Below are 13,442 nucleotides of genomic sequence, written 5' to 3'. Positions count from 1 at the left end.
CTGTGGAAACTCAGCCCCGGAGAAAGCTGTCTGCACCGCAGCGTCTGGAAGCTGTGCGGGTGCAGTGCCCACCCCCCACCCCACCCCTGCCCCCGCCCACCCAGGGAAGGGTGGTCACTGGGAGGGCAGGAACCCCTGGTGATTCATGCCCTGAATGTTGGGTCCCCGCTGCTGAAACGCTGAGGGTGAGCCAACAGATGCCACGGTGACCGCTGGTGTCGACAGGCTCGTGACCCATCACGGCGGAGCTTCACAAACGCATCCTACAAAAAGCACATCGACGACCACACAAAATCAGTCAAAGGGAGACTTAAGAAAATGAAACCAGAGAGAGTAAAACCCCGACAGGCAGAGCTGCAGAGCAGAGCAAGAACGTGCGCTGGTGGGACTAAGATGAACACAAATAGGTGGCACTTACCTGTGCTGGGCCCAGTTTAAGTTCCCCGCATTCATTAACCCACTCGGCTGACACAGTACCGCAAGGTAAATACTATTACTAACTCCATTCCGCAAAGAAGAACCTGGGGCAGACCAGGTAGTTGATTTGCTGGGCAGCGGTGGGGCCAGGACTCAGATACAAGCCTGCTAGCTCCAGAATCTGGACTCTGAGCCACTCACTGTAAACAACCCCAGTAATTTCACAAACAACAACAAGCGTGAATGCAGACGGTGGCAAGATGCCTTGACGCAGTAATGGTTTTATTTATGAATAGTTTCAAAATATTATATTAACAGATTTGGCTAACAGCTTTAGGTGAACAGAATGTTGTTGCAACTGGGTACCTCTCTTCCTCATCCATGGCACCTGAAGATTTAGACCAACGAACTGATATCACCTAGAGTTCTATATATTTATTCTGATTTACGTTTACTTGTAGCAGAGGCCTTAAAATTTTTGTGTAGGCCTTCCTAAATGAAATATCAATTTTTAAAAAGGGGAATTAAAAGGTGATAAATGCAAAGATTTTTAAAAGGGCAGGCTAGGTTAAACAACTGGCAGCAAGAAAAATAAACCCTACACCCTATGTTTGAACTTCCAAAAAATATGTATTATGAATATTTGGTACAAGAATAAATACACTTAAATATACTAGTAACCATAGAATAAATTAGGAGGTTAATCAAAGTCTGTCTTCTAAGAAAAGCACTGCATCTGGATAGTTTTACTGAATCTGGACAAATTCTACAAAACTCTCAAGTAACAGGTAGTATATAGATAAACAGGGATCTCCGAGACCAGGGGCCAGGCAACTGCAGCATGTGCTGACCCGGCACCTGCTTTTGTTAATAAAGTTTTATTGGAACACAGCCACACCCAGTCATCTGCATGCAGGCTATGGCTGCTTTACTGCTACAAAGGCAGAGCCGAGTACTTGTGAGAGGACTAAAATACGATGTGACCCTTTACAGAAAAATTTGTCCTAAAGAAGGAAATCCAAGTGGTCAGTAAGCGTCAGCAGTGGCCAGGAAAACGCAGCACTCCTTCTGCTGTGGGGCGCATGACTGACAGTCGTCCTGGCTGCCGCGGTTGAATCCACTGTCCTGTTCGCACTGAGGCCGGGCTGCCTCCAGCCAGGGACTAAGCCAGGCAGGGCTGCTAGGCGCAGGATTGCTGCCAGGCGACAGCACAGGACTCCTGGGACAGGAGACTTTGACTAAAGGGCTCCACGTGGGGCAGGCCACGGTGTTCTTTGGAGCCTGAGAGTCTGCAGGGTCTGCCCTCATCCTTCCCCTCCCTCCCCCATGGGGTTGGACTCCAACAGGGGTCCGACAGCTCCCACCACATCCTGTGCGCTCTCCCCTGCTCTCCTCCCCGGCATCTGTCCTAATCAGCCTCCGGAACACGTCTAGTCTTGGTGTCTGCCTCTCAGCGGACCCGCACCACCCGCGGCTGCCCCGTACATTTCCTGCGTCAGAGAAACGCAAGATAAAACAGCCACACGCCACTGTTTGCTCAGATCAGCAGACTTGCTAGATTTGATCAAATCAGCTCTTGGTGACGGTGGGGAAATGGATAGTCTCATACTCGTCTGCAGTTAAATTGGTTCAGCCACGTAAGGAAGCAACTTGAGAGGTAAGTGAGTGCACACGTTAACCCAGCCATCTGGCCTCTCCATAACTGTCCCTGAGAAATGCTTGCAATGTGTCCAATGATGCATAAATAAGGTGTTTCATGCAGCATTGTTTGTGATTGTGAAAAACGGAGACTGCCCGACAGCGCGGCTGAATGAGTTAGAAAATGCCTGTGTTGTGAGGTACCAGGCAGCGCACCACTAGAGGGGAGACAGATGCAGGTGTAGAGAAAGGTCTCCAGGACATCGCATTACGTGATACAGAGCAACATGTAGAGCAATACACACTGTGTAATGCCACTTCTGTTTAAAATATGCCCCCAAATCTCTCTCTCCCCCTTCCTTCCTCCCTCCCTCCCTCCCTACACACACACACACACACACACACACACTTACAGACATACACACACTGAAATATATTTACCAACTCTTATCAGTTATCAGTGATTGTATTGGGGTGGAGGAATGGAATTAGGAGTGGTGAAGAAAATTTTACCTTTATCTGACTTTTTGTTAGCACTCACAAGGAGAACCTATCCATATACTGTGTTTACAAACATATACACAAACTCAAGTGTCAGTGATTCTCCTTTTCTCCCTTCTTTCTCTGGGCTGCTGGACAATATCGGAGGCTCCATAAACACAGCACGTAATGGCATGTAATACTCGTGTGTGGGATCGAGAACCACCTCCACCGATCAGGAATGCAAAGCAATCCCATTATCAGGGAGATCGCTTCTTCCAACTCAACAGAAAAACACGGCACGGTGATCAAAGAAGAATCCACAGAACGTTTATTTCCAGTAAAGTTTCTAATACTTAAGGACTAACTCAGGATAGATAGATAGATGGATAGACAGATAGGATGAAAAAACACACACACATATTCAATAATTACCTGTATGTATCAAAATATGCATTACACTGTTGTTTGTAATTTGCAGTCAGTGTGTCCCGGACAAAGCATCAGATGGAAAAACCTGCTGTATATTCAAAGCAGGCTTTATCTGCAAAGGGGGCTGACAGGTCATGAGGAGCTGTGAGGAGCGAGCTGCCGCTCTCAGACTGTGGTAAGTGCTTCTGTCCTTGAGACTCATCACAAGACAATGCGTGTTGTAAAGACCAAGCCTGGAACCGGAGAACTACCCAGCACAGGCCGGCTCTTTTCCTCTTCAGCAGCCGCACCATCATGGGGCTCATTCACTGACCATGAGATAATCTGTTTGTCTGTCCCTATTCACCTGCTCCTGAGACTGCCCCACAGAAGCCGTTTAACACTGCGTGAGATGCACGAGATCAGTTCCTCTGCAAAAACATCGATAACTCTAACGGTTAGCTTCTTGTCGCCCTTAGCTCTGGCTTCCACGTTGGCCATGGAGTAAACTGTGGAGCAGGATTTAGTGATCACGTCAGCAACACTGCTTTCTTTGAGGGTTTATGCTTGTTGGTAGCAAACTAAGAGATCACTGGTTGCTATGAATCATTCTGAATGCCAGGAGTTGGGGTGGCCAAGTTCTACAGGGTTCTCGAGTCGCGTTATAAGGACTAGTGAGTCACTGCAGCCTGGCCATCTGGAAGAGAAGTGGGCCCACAACCTTGTCCCCTCCCCCACTCCTGCCCTGCCAACAGTCAGACCGTGTCTGTGCCATGGGGAGCCCTACGTGCAAGCGTCCTTGGCCCAAGGCCAACCACAAAATAGAGGACAAATGTCGGCAAAAAATATATACACACTAGCCCAGGGGACCCAGTGCCAAGGCGAGGCACACTCTGGCCTCCTAGCACCACAGCCGTATTCACACTGCGCCTCTGGATCCTGGGGCTTGCTGCCTCCACCCGCGAGGACTGGCACGCCTCCCTTGGCTTGGGCAGACACGGTTTTGTTATTGCGTGTGCATCGTGTCAGTGCACTTAACATGGTAATGACTAACATCTGTCGAGCCCCGAGCACACGCCAGGCGCTTCCCACCTGTATCCTTACTGAACTCTCACGACCAGCCCTCCCTCTGAGACAGGCACTCCTTCGGGTCCCCTTTCATTGTGAAGGGTAAGAAAGAGAGCTTGCCCGAGATCGCCCAGCTTGAACCTGTGAATCAGGGCTCGGAGCTGACTCTTGGATTTCAAAGCTCAAGCTCTTAACCACCGTGGAAGAAGCTCTCCACATGTGTTACTGCCCCACGCTGGTCACCAAATAGCATGTAAGACTGTTTCAGACAAATCTGATTGCATGGAAACTTTCGAATATACTTGTTAGGATACATTCATTCACACATTTATTTATTCAAGGAACATTTACTGACAGTCTGCGATGTCTCATCACAGATACAGCGAAGATTCAGGCATCAGGAAGATGTTGTACCTCGGGAACTCACAGGCCAGTAGAGGGGACAGACCCACAGCCACTGTCCAGTGACATGGAAGCAAAACAGTGGAAATGCACTGACCAGTTCCTCTTCTCCACCCCGCCCCCGATTCTCCCTCTTCCTCAGCCTTTGTTACATTACTGTTCTCTGAAAATTTTCACAACTACCTTTGGGCAGCTAACAAATAATTTTTATTATATTCTCTCTACATAAAACTATCAGATTGGTTTTAGAACCAACAATTTACCAAAGCTCTGCCAAGGATTTGATCATGAAAGCTAATCTATTTCTATTGGTTCTTAATGTTTTTTAATTTTTTATTTACGCAATGCTAAAATAAATTTAAACCTTTCAAAGATGCTTACCTTACAATAACCTGTGTTGGGAGAAAATATTTGCAAAAGACATATCTAATAAAGGACTACTATCCAAAATGCAAAGAACACATTAAGTCAACAATAAGAAAACAAACAACCTAATTTTTTTAAGATTTATTTATTCATTTTTAGAGAGGAAAGGGAAGGAAAAGGAGAGAGAGAAAGAAACATCAATGTGCAGTTGTTGGGGGCCGTGGCCTACAACCCAGCTATGTGCCCTGACTGGGAATCGAACCTGTGACACTTTGGTTCGCAGCCCGTGCTCAATCCACTGAGCTACGCCAGCCAGGGCACAACCTAATTTTTTAAAATTGACCAAATGTCTGAACAGAAACCTCCCCCAAAAAGATATGCAGATGTCAAATAAGCATAGGAAAAGATTCTCCCCATCATAAGTCACTGGGGAATGATAAGTTAAAACAACAACGAAATGCCACTACAGACCCGTTCAGACGGCCAGAAGGCGGAACCCGGACCACACTGAACACTGACACGGACGGGAAACGACCGGAACTGTCAGGCAGTGCTGGGAGAGCTGTACAGTGGCACTGACCCTTTGGAAGACCGTTCGCCTGTGTCTTAAACAAAAACTAAACATACGCTTACCTTGTGATCTAGCAATCATGCTGCTTCGTATTTACCCAAAGGAGCTGAAAATGTGTCCACAGAAAAACCTGCACGTGGATGTTTACAGCATCGTTGCTCATAACTGCCAACACGTGGACGCAACCGCCATGTCCTACAAGCAGGGGATGGATCAACTGTGGCCCGTCCAGGCAATGGAAGACTATTCAGGCAGAGCCAAAAAGAAAAGAGCTCTGAAGCCATGGAAAGACATGGTGGGATCTCAAACGGACATGACTAAGTGAAAGAAGCCGACCAGGAAAAACTATTCACTGTATGACACCAGCAATAGGACACTCTGGTAAAGGCAAAGCTGCGGAGACAGTAAGAAAAGACCAGCGGTTTTCCAGGGCTGAGAGGAGAGGTGTATGAGCGCAGCACAGAGGACTTTCAGGACAGTGAGACTCCTCTGTAGGACACCGTAATGGTGGGTACGTGTCATTATACATTTGGCAAAACTCACAGAGAGTACACAACACCAAGAGTGACCTCGATGTAAAGTATGGACTTCGCTGACAGTGGTGTGTCCCTGCAGGCTCCTCAGCTGTAGGAAAAGTAGCATTCTGGCTCGGGGTTTTGATAGTGGGGGAGGCAATGCCTGGGAGGGGAGGGGAGGGTGTATGGGAAGTCCCTGTACTTTTTCACACGGTCTTGCTGCTCTAAAAGATAAATCTATTTTTTAAAAAGATTTTATTTATTTATTTTTAGAGAGGGAAGGGAGGGAGAAAGAGAGAGAGAGAAACATCAATGTGCAGTTGCTGGGGGCCGTGGCCTGCAACCCAGGCACGTGCCCTGACTGGGAATCGAACCTGTGATGCTTTGGTTCGCAGCCCGCGCTCAATCCACTGAGCTACGCCAGCCAGGGCTGATAAATCTATTTTTTAAAAGAACTGTTTATTCAAAATTGATCTTTTTTATTTATTCTTTCCTAGTCACGAATTAAATGTATTTTCCCCCTGAGAATTTATAATCCTTTCCCATGTCCAAACCACTCAATCCATATAATCTAATGTGCTGAGTACAAAGCGGTTCAGGAGACGGAAGCAGAGCCATTCAGACACAGTCGTGGGTGCTGCATGCGCTGAAGTCAGCCCGGGGAGCGAGGATCAGTCACTTCCATTCAGCAGCCACAGTGCAGACAGGCTCATATCCCTTGAAATACCATCAGTCAACTTCTAAAGCTCTCTTTTAATAACTCAAGTCCTTACTCTACTCTTCTTACTAACCACATGTTTTGGAAAAACGCCATTAGGGTGCAACTGGAACTCACATTTTCCCAATAAAACATTTGTTTCTGAACATATGCATTGTCTTATTTTTCTGTTGTAAACACAGGCTTTGTTGGCAAACGGGAATGTGAGTTGCAATTACTGTGGCAAGGCGGTTGGCGTGCCTGTGGGGTGTTTTTGTATTTCTGCAAATACATTTCTGTATTCCGACAGCCACAGTGATAGCTTTCCCATCAGGCCCGAGTCCTGGCGACTCCCTAGGAGCCTTCTGATGGGCCTCCTGGGCAGGGGCCCATGATGCAGATGTGCTGCTTTGAGCTCCGGAAACTCCTCCTCTCTTTCCCCACAGCTGTCCACTCAGCAGAAGGAGTACAACGTTAGCACTGTGTGTTTATTACTACAGCTTTGGTAAAAGGTTATGTTTTACCAAGTTGTGCAGACAGTGCAGAAGGTGTTTCAATTACCTATTGCTGCATAGCAAACCATCGCTTAACACAACACTAATTCACTGTTCCTCAGGATTCTCTGAGTTTTGTGGGCAGTCCTCCCATTTGTTGCTGGAGTTGCCCATGTGGTTGGTTTTGGCTGAAATACCGGCCCAGGGTTGGATTCAACCAGAGCCATGGGGTGGTTTTAAGATGTCTGCCCAAGAACACCAGCCTGGTCTACTCTTTCTTGCGTGGCACCTGGGTTCCGAGAAGGCAAGCCTCATCAAGCCTCTGCTTAAATCACGTCTGCTCACATCCCATTGTCCACAGCAAGTCACACGGCCAAGCCCAGGGTCATTGTGGAGCAGGGGAGAATCGTCCAAGGGCATCCACACCAGTATTTGACTGCAGTGATTTAGTCAAGGAACAAAGGCATTACATACGAAAACATGACAAGTTGGCATGCTAAGGGCCTGATGTTAACAATAAGTGGAATATATTGACAATTGTGATGTACCACTCATTGGCCTAAACATCTCATATTTCTTATTTCACTTAACCCTTTTACCAACTCTAGAAGACAGGTACCATCCTGAATTCTCCTGTTATAGACAAGAGAACTGGTACCCAGAGATGGAGGCAAACAGTAGAGGTGGGTCCAGATGAGAGTCCAGTGAGCACAGCTCCCAAGTCCACCCTCTTCATCCATGTGATCAGACTTCTAAACAAAGGGTATGAGAGGTCCTCACTGCAGTGACAGTGGCATGTCTTCAAAACGTAACCTTTAACATGACACTGAAGTAGGTCCTCCTAATTCCCAAACCAGCGAGTCAGAGTGGGCTCCCGTCAATGGAGATCTCTGCCTGAGCAGACGGCTGTTCTCCTTGTCCAGTTCACCTGGCCTTCCAAGTGACCGGCTGAGACCCATGCCCAGGGACTGTTCCCACCACAGGGCACTCGCTGGCCAGGCGTCCACCTTCAGGGCCTCCGTGGAGGAGGCCGGAGAGCACAGGAGGACCAGCACTGGCGGGACCACCAGCAGTGCGATCAAACACTGGCACCCGACTACCTTAGCCTGTTCCTTCAGCTCTAAAAGGAGGCCAGTCACGGTGCCTGCCTGGGAGAGCTTGGGGAAGGACGAAATCAGATAAAGCTTCCAAAGGGCTCAGCTGCCACGCCGTCTGGTAACTGTTGTTATGAAGAATAAGTGCTTTTCAGACCTTCTTTGGAAACTGACCACCTCTCTGCAAAGGGATTTCATCATCGTCAGGGAGGACCTTCTGAGGACCACCAGCAGAACAGTGTCCACTGTGTTAGCTTACTTACTGAGAAACAATCAAAGTTTAGAATCAGCTATTTGACTTGGCCTGGGAAAAGGAAAAAAAAGCAATGTGATTCTCTAAATTACATGAACCATGTCCTCCAAAGCCGTATATTAGATACCCTGCAGGGTTCTATGTCAGCTCAACCTCCAGACTGAGGACAATGCAGCCCTGGCGCCTGGACGAAGACTCACACAGAACGTTGCTCTTTTCAACTTGACACTCTACTTCATTCCAGGTTTCCTTGCTAAAAGAGGAAAAGGTTCACAAGCGAATACTGAATTCAAAGTCAAATGTTTAAAGAGACATGAAGACACGGAAGATTTCTTTTCTGTGTGTGTCAGAGGCTTTGCTGTCACCGCATTGCTACAGCCACCCACAACGTGAGCCCCCAGCACAGGACGGGCATGGAGTTTACCAAAAGGAGATGCCCAGGGGAACACTTTTCTTTTGTTACTTACAAATTCCTCTAGATCCTTTAAACACTATCACAGGCAAAAAGAAGTCATGAAAGATATGAAACTAAACTAATGCCCACAAATAAGTTCCCCATTTCCTATCGCTTATAGGTGACAAGGTCCTATGGACAGAGTGGCTTAGGTGTGGCACAGGAGACTTAGCCAAAACGAGCAACTTAAGCACCCATTAGAATGTCTCTTTTTCTGAAATACGAAAATTCCAGTCTTCCTCATAATAGCCTGTTTGGAGTATTTTTTCACTGACACCTTGAACATCTAGTACAAGCGATGGAGATCTTGTGTTACCCTAAAAGCAAGGACAAGCAAGCGCCACGAATCTGCCGGAACTGAGTGCGAATTCCCCACTCTCCCTCTCGTCAGTCAACCAACCTCGGGTGAGCCCCCTTCCGATCACCGTAACCTTCCTTTCCCCTCCTCTGCAAAAATGAGAATTGCACCCTCCTTGGGGAATGGTGAGGACCGCGTGAGTTACTGTCGATGGAAACGCCTGGAACGCCATTTGGCACAGAATAAGCCGCTGTTAAATGTTTATTCATTCTGCCTCCCCAACAGGCTTTTCTTCTTTAAAACACATTACCTTCAAACCTCCACCACATTAGGAAAAAAAGTCCTTATTGAAAGGCCTCAATGATTGGCAAATACAAAAAAAAATAATAATAATAATAAGCTTTTACTTAAAAGCTCTCCATTAAGGGATTACATTCTGTACGAACCTTCATGGTGAAATTAACAACGGCTTTCCAGACATGGGGCAGGTGAACTAATCACACACTTCGCGTTCAATACGTACCGTCCTGCTCTCACACTGAATTAGATTTCACACCTGCGGGCATAACCAGGCACTTAATTAAAGCCAACTAACATATTTTAGGAGTACAGCAGTGGATCCACAGAGGCATTTGCCCTCAAGGCTGCCTTGGAGCTTAATCCACCCTGTACGGAAATTAGAAGGTACCAGTCCCCCTTTGTCCCATTTTTCCCAGGCGAGTGCCAGCAGGGTCATTAGCACACTGTTCCTTACAAAAGGAAAAACTGTGGTTGCAAGGACTAGAACCGGCACTCCTAATTCACAGTCCTCCACACACTACACCATGTCACTGAGTTCCTTACGGGAGCAGACCTAAATCCTTGTTGTTAATTCAGGTACCGGGGAAGGAAGAGCGTGGTATGGTGGATATTGTGGAATGGCACTCCACATCCATGTTTGCCTTCTCGTAGTGCAGTGTCTTCTTCAAACTGCCAGTGGCCAGACATTAGTCATAAAGTCAACTTAGTGGGTCAAGGCCGATGTTTCCTAACGGAGTGGAGGGACCTAGAGTAGAACGGATTTGCACAGCACAGACTGGACTGCAAGCCATCCGGAGGCTTCTCGTTGTCTTCCAAACCTTTTCTTTCAAGTGGATGTGAATGTGACTGTATATATATGAGTCAAATAGATTTCACGGTAGGCTGTGTCCGAAAGTCTGAGAAGCATTGTTTTCATGTGCCTCCCTGTACCTCTGCCCTTGGGAAGCCAAATACTGCGTTGTCTGCAATCGCTCGGTACACGACGCCAGTGTAACTTGGGTTCGGCCCGTCAGATGCCCCAGTGTGAGAGCGGGAAGACGGCAGTGGTCACACGTCTCCTGACACCTCCGTTTCCATTAGCAGGTGAGTGGTGGACATGTGTGGCCTTCTGTGGCATCCTTAGCAGAGGACCCAGCATGTGGTCACCTGACACATGGGTCTCAAGAGGCAAAGCGCCCAGAGAGCATCGAGTGCCGTGAGGTTCTGAAGTTAGCAGTGGCTTCTGGACCTTGGTAGTATCAGTGCAACTCAGGATCCCCTGGCGTCCTGACCGTAGGAGTAACAGCAGCTTTCTGGGTGGGCTAGCCCTGCACTGTGCTGTGCCTTTGGGAACTGCGCTGGAAAGGACAAGTCCAAGTGCATTTCTTCAGCCCTCACCTGAGTCCTTCTATAAGCCACTTACTACCCTATAATAAATCCCTCCATGCTTACTGGGAGGAGCAGCTCTTCTGCACGCTACCTTGTGCAAAACTGACAGGAAATGGAAAAATAGATACAGTTGAAAAGAAATTTTTGTACTCAACATTATACTGGAATCTCTATAGAGAATTCTGAAAAGCAGAAAACTAAGTAACTTATTAGTCACATATATTTTTGGTTTTGTCTTACAGTTTCTGTTTTTCTGGGTCCTATACAACTAAGTAATCAATAAATACCTGTTGTTTGATTGATTGATGAAACCACATGATGGACAACTAAGTAATCAATAAATACCTGTTGTTTGACTGATTGATGAAACCACATGATGGACCATACTAAAGTGGTTTGGTACCTCCATCACTAGTTGGAAGAATGAATGAATGAGTCTGTCTTAGGTCAGGTTTCCTGAAAAAAAAAACCACTAAAGTGGGAAAGAAGACCAAGTCTTTAGACCCCCACACTGACCAAGATGCAAGCTGCCCTTGGGAAGGGTCTGTGACCCAGGATGAGTAGCTCCCGGCAGCCAAGGTCAAGTCCTTGCAAGAGACTCAGCTACAGGTTGTTAGCAGCCAGCTGCTTCTGGGCAGCTGCAGAGTGAGTGTTTCAGTCCCAAAGAAGGGGCCTGGGGGGGTAAACCACAGCATCTGTCCAGACCCAGAGAAGTCTTTGTCACGCCTGCAGTTTCTCAAATGTGCTGTGAAGACATTCAGCCCAGATTGTCTTCACAACAAACAGGAAAAGAAAAAAGGTAAGTTCCCATCATGGAAATGACTTTCAGCGTGATAGTAACCATAAAACCCATTTTCCACTTAGCAGTGTCTCCAGCCGAGCATGTCTCTCAGATGGAGCTTTATGACTTGAGCCAGAGAGCATGAGTGCGAGCTTTGCCCCTGACTTTTGTTTCCAGATCAACAGTGGGCATGATTTACAACCTCTCCACGTTCACTTATTGGTCATTATCACTTTGAATAATATCATTTTTATGCCAGCTTCTTCCCTACTTTAAACTAGGTCAAGAATTAACTACAAGATTTTCCAAAACTATGGGAGGGGCAGCTTTGTGAAAGGAAAACTCATGAGACCAAGACTCAGAAAACCTGAGGCTTATTCTCAGTTCTGTCATTTCTCTCTCTCTCTCTCCCTCCCTCTCTCTCTCTCTCTCTCCCCTCACTTTCTCTCTCCATCCCTGCCTCCCTTAATTTCCTAGAAATAACCACACCTTCCCTATTGTATAGATAAAAGAATAATGTCATACAGGAAAACATTTTGGTGAGAATTCTAATACTTCTTGAAGCTCTTATCATTGTGAGTAAACTGACCACAATTACTCATGCAAATCATTGTGCATGGAGAACCTAGCCAAATCTGCATCCATCATCCTGGAATCTCTATAGGGAATTTGGGAATATTTGGAATTTTTGATGCCTGAAGAGAGGAAGGGCAAACCCATCCAGATATTCAACCTCTGTCTCACTCGGTGATTCGATCAGACATCCAACAGACACTCTTTGAGCATCAACTACTGGCCAAGCACTGGACACACCTGGAACAAACCTGCAGGAGACAGCACGGCTGAGAATGAATGATGTGGATGTTGAAGTAAGATTAGCGTAGATTTCAACCCCAGCTTAGGCAGCTATAACCTTCACTTCTCTGAGTCTCGGTGTTTCTTTGCCCGTGAAAGGAGGCATTACCATAATGGACTGTTGACAATAAGTGCAGTAGAGTTATGCACAAGATACCATGGAAACCCCCAGGGGGGTACCTGACCCAGCCTTCACATAGCAGAGAAAACCATTTGGTGGGGGTGACATCTGAACTGAGTCCCTGGGAATAAGCAGGAGTCAGTCAGGCAAAAGGAGAAAAGATGGACAGTCCAAACAGCTAGCAGTTGCAAAGCCCTGGTGAGAAAGCACTGGAGAAACTGCACAAGTCGTTTCATAGAAAGCATGGCATTCCCAGGGAGCGGGGAGGGGACTACGGGGAGAAGGGTGTTCAGGAACTACTATAAAGGACACAAGGACAAAACCAAGGGGGAGGGTGGAAGCAAGGGAGGGAGGGGCTTTTGGAGGGGGTGGGGAGAAAATACGGACAACTGTAATTAAACAACAATAAAATAATTTTTTAAAAACCGAGAAGAAAGCATGGCGTTCCCAGGACTGAGGGGGCAGGGAGCACCCGGTGTGCCCTGCCAGCAGGGCTGGCCTTCACCCAGAGAGCCGCGAGAACAATGGGAGGGCACAGGGCAGAGCCTCACGGGACCATATTTGTTTGGGGGCTTTTGATTTTTTTAATGACCACTCTACCTACAAAGGAGAAGGGTGGGACAGTGGAGCACCAAAAGCAGAGACGGAGTGAGCAAGAGACAACGGGCACAAACCACAGCGGGTGGCGTTCACGCGGAGGGACCGTGTTCATGCGGAGAGAAGGCAGGGGCTGCAACAGACAGGGCTGTGTGATGTCTCAGGTGTCGGAGGAGGGAGGGGGAGAAGCCTCAGTTCCCTCCCAGCATGCTGGTGTGGACGCCCGAGCAGACACCAGGCCATTCCCCGAGGCAGGGAGCCC

This window comes from Phyllostomus hastatus, unplaced genomic scaffold (genome assembly GCF_019186645.2).
Source record: "Phyllostomus hastatus isolate PE091 unplaced genomic scaffold, TTU_PhHast_1.1 phas_contig_40, whole genome shotgun sequence".
In the NCBI taxonomy this organism is placed as follows: domain Eukaryota; kingdom Metazoa; phylum Chordata; class Mammalia; order Chiroptera; family Phyllostomidae; genus Phyllostomus; species Phyllostomus hastatus.
This window is presented reverse-complemented; position numbering follows the sequence as displayed.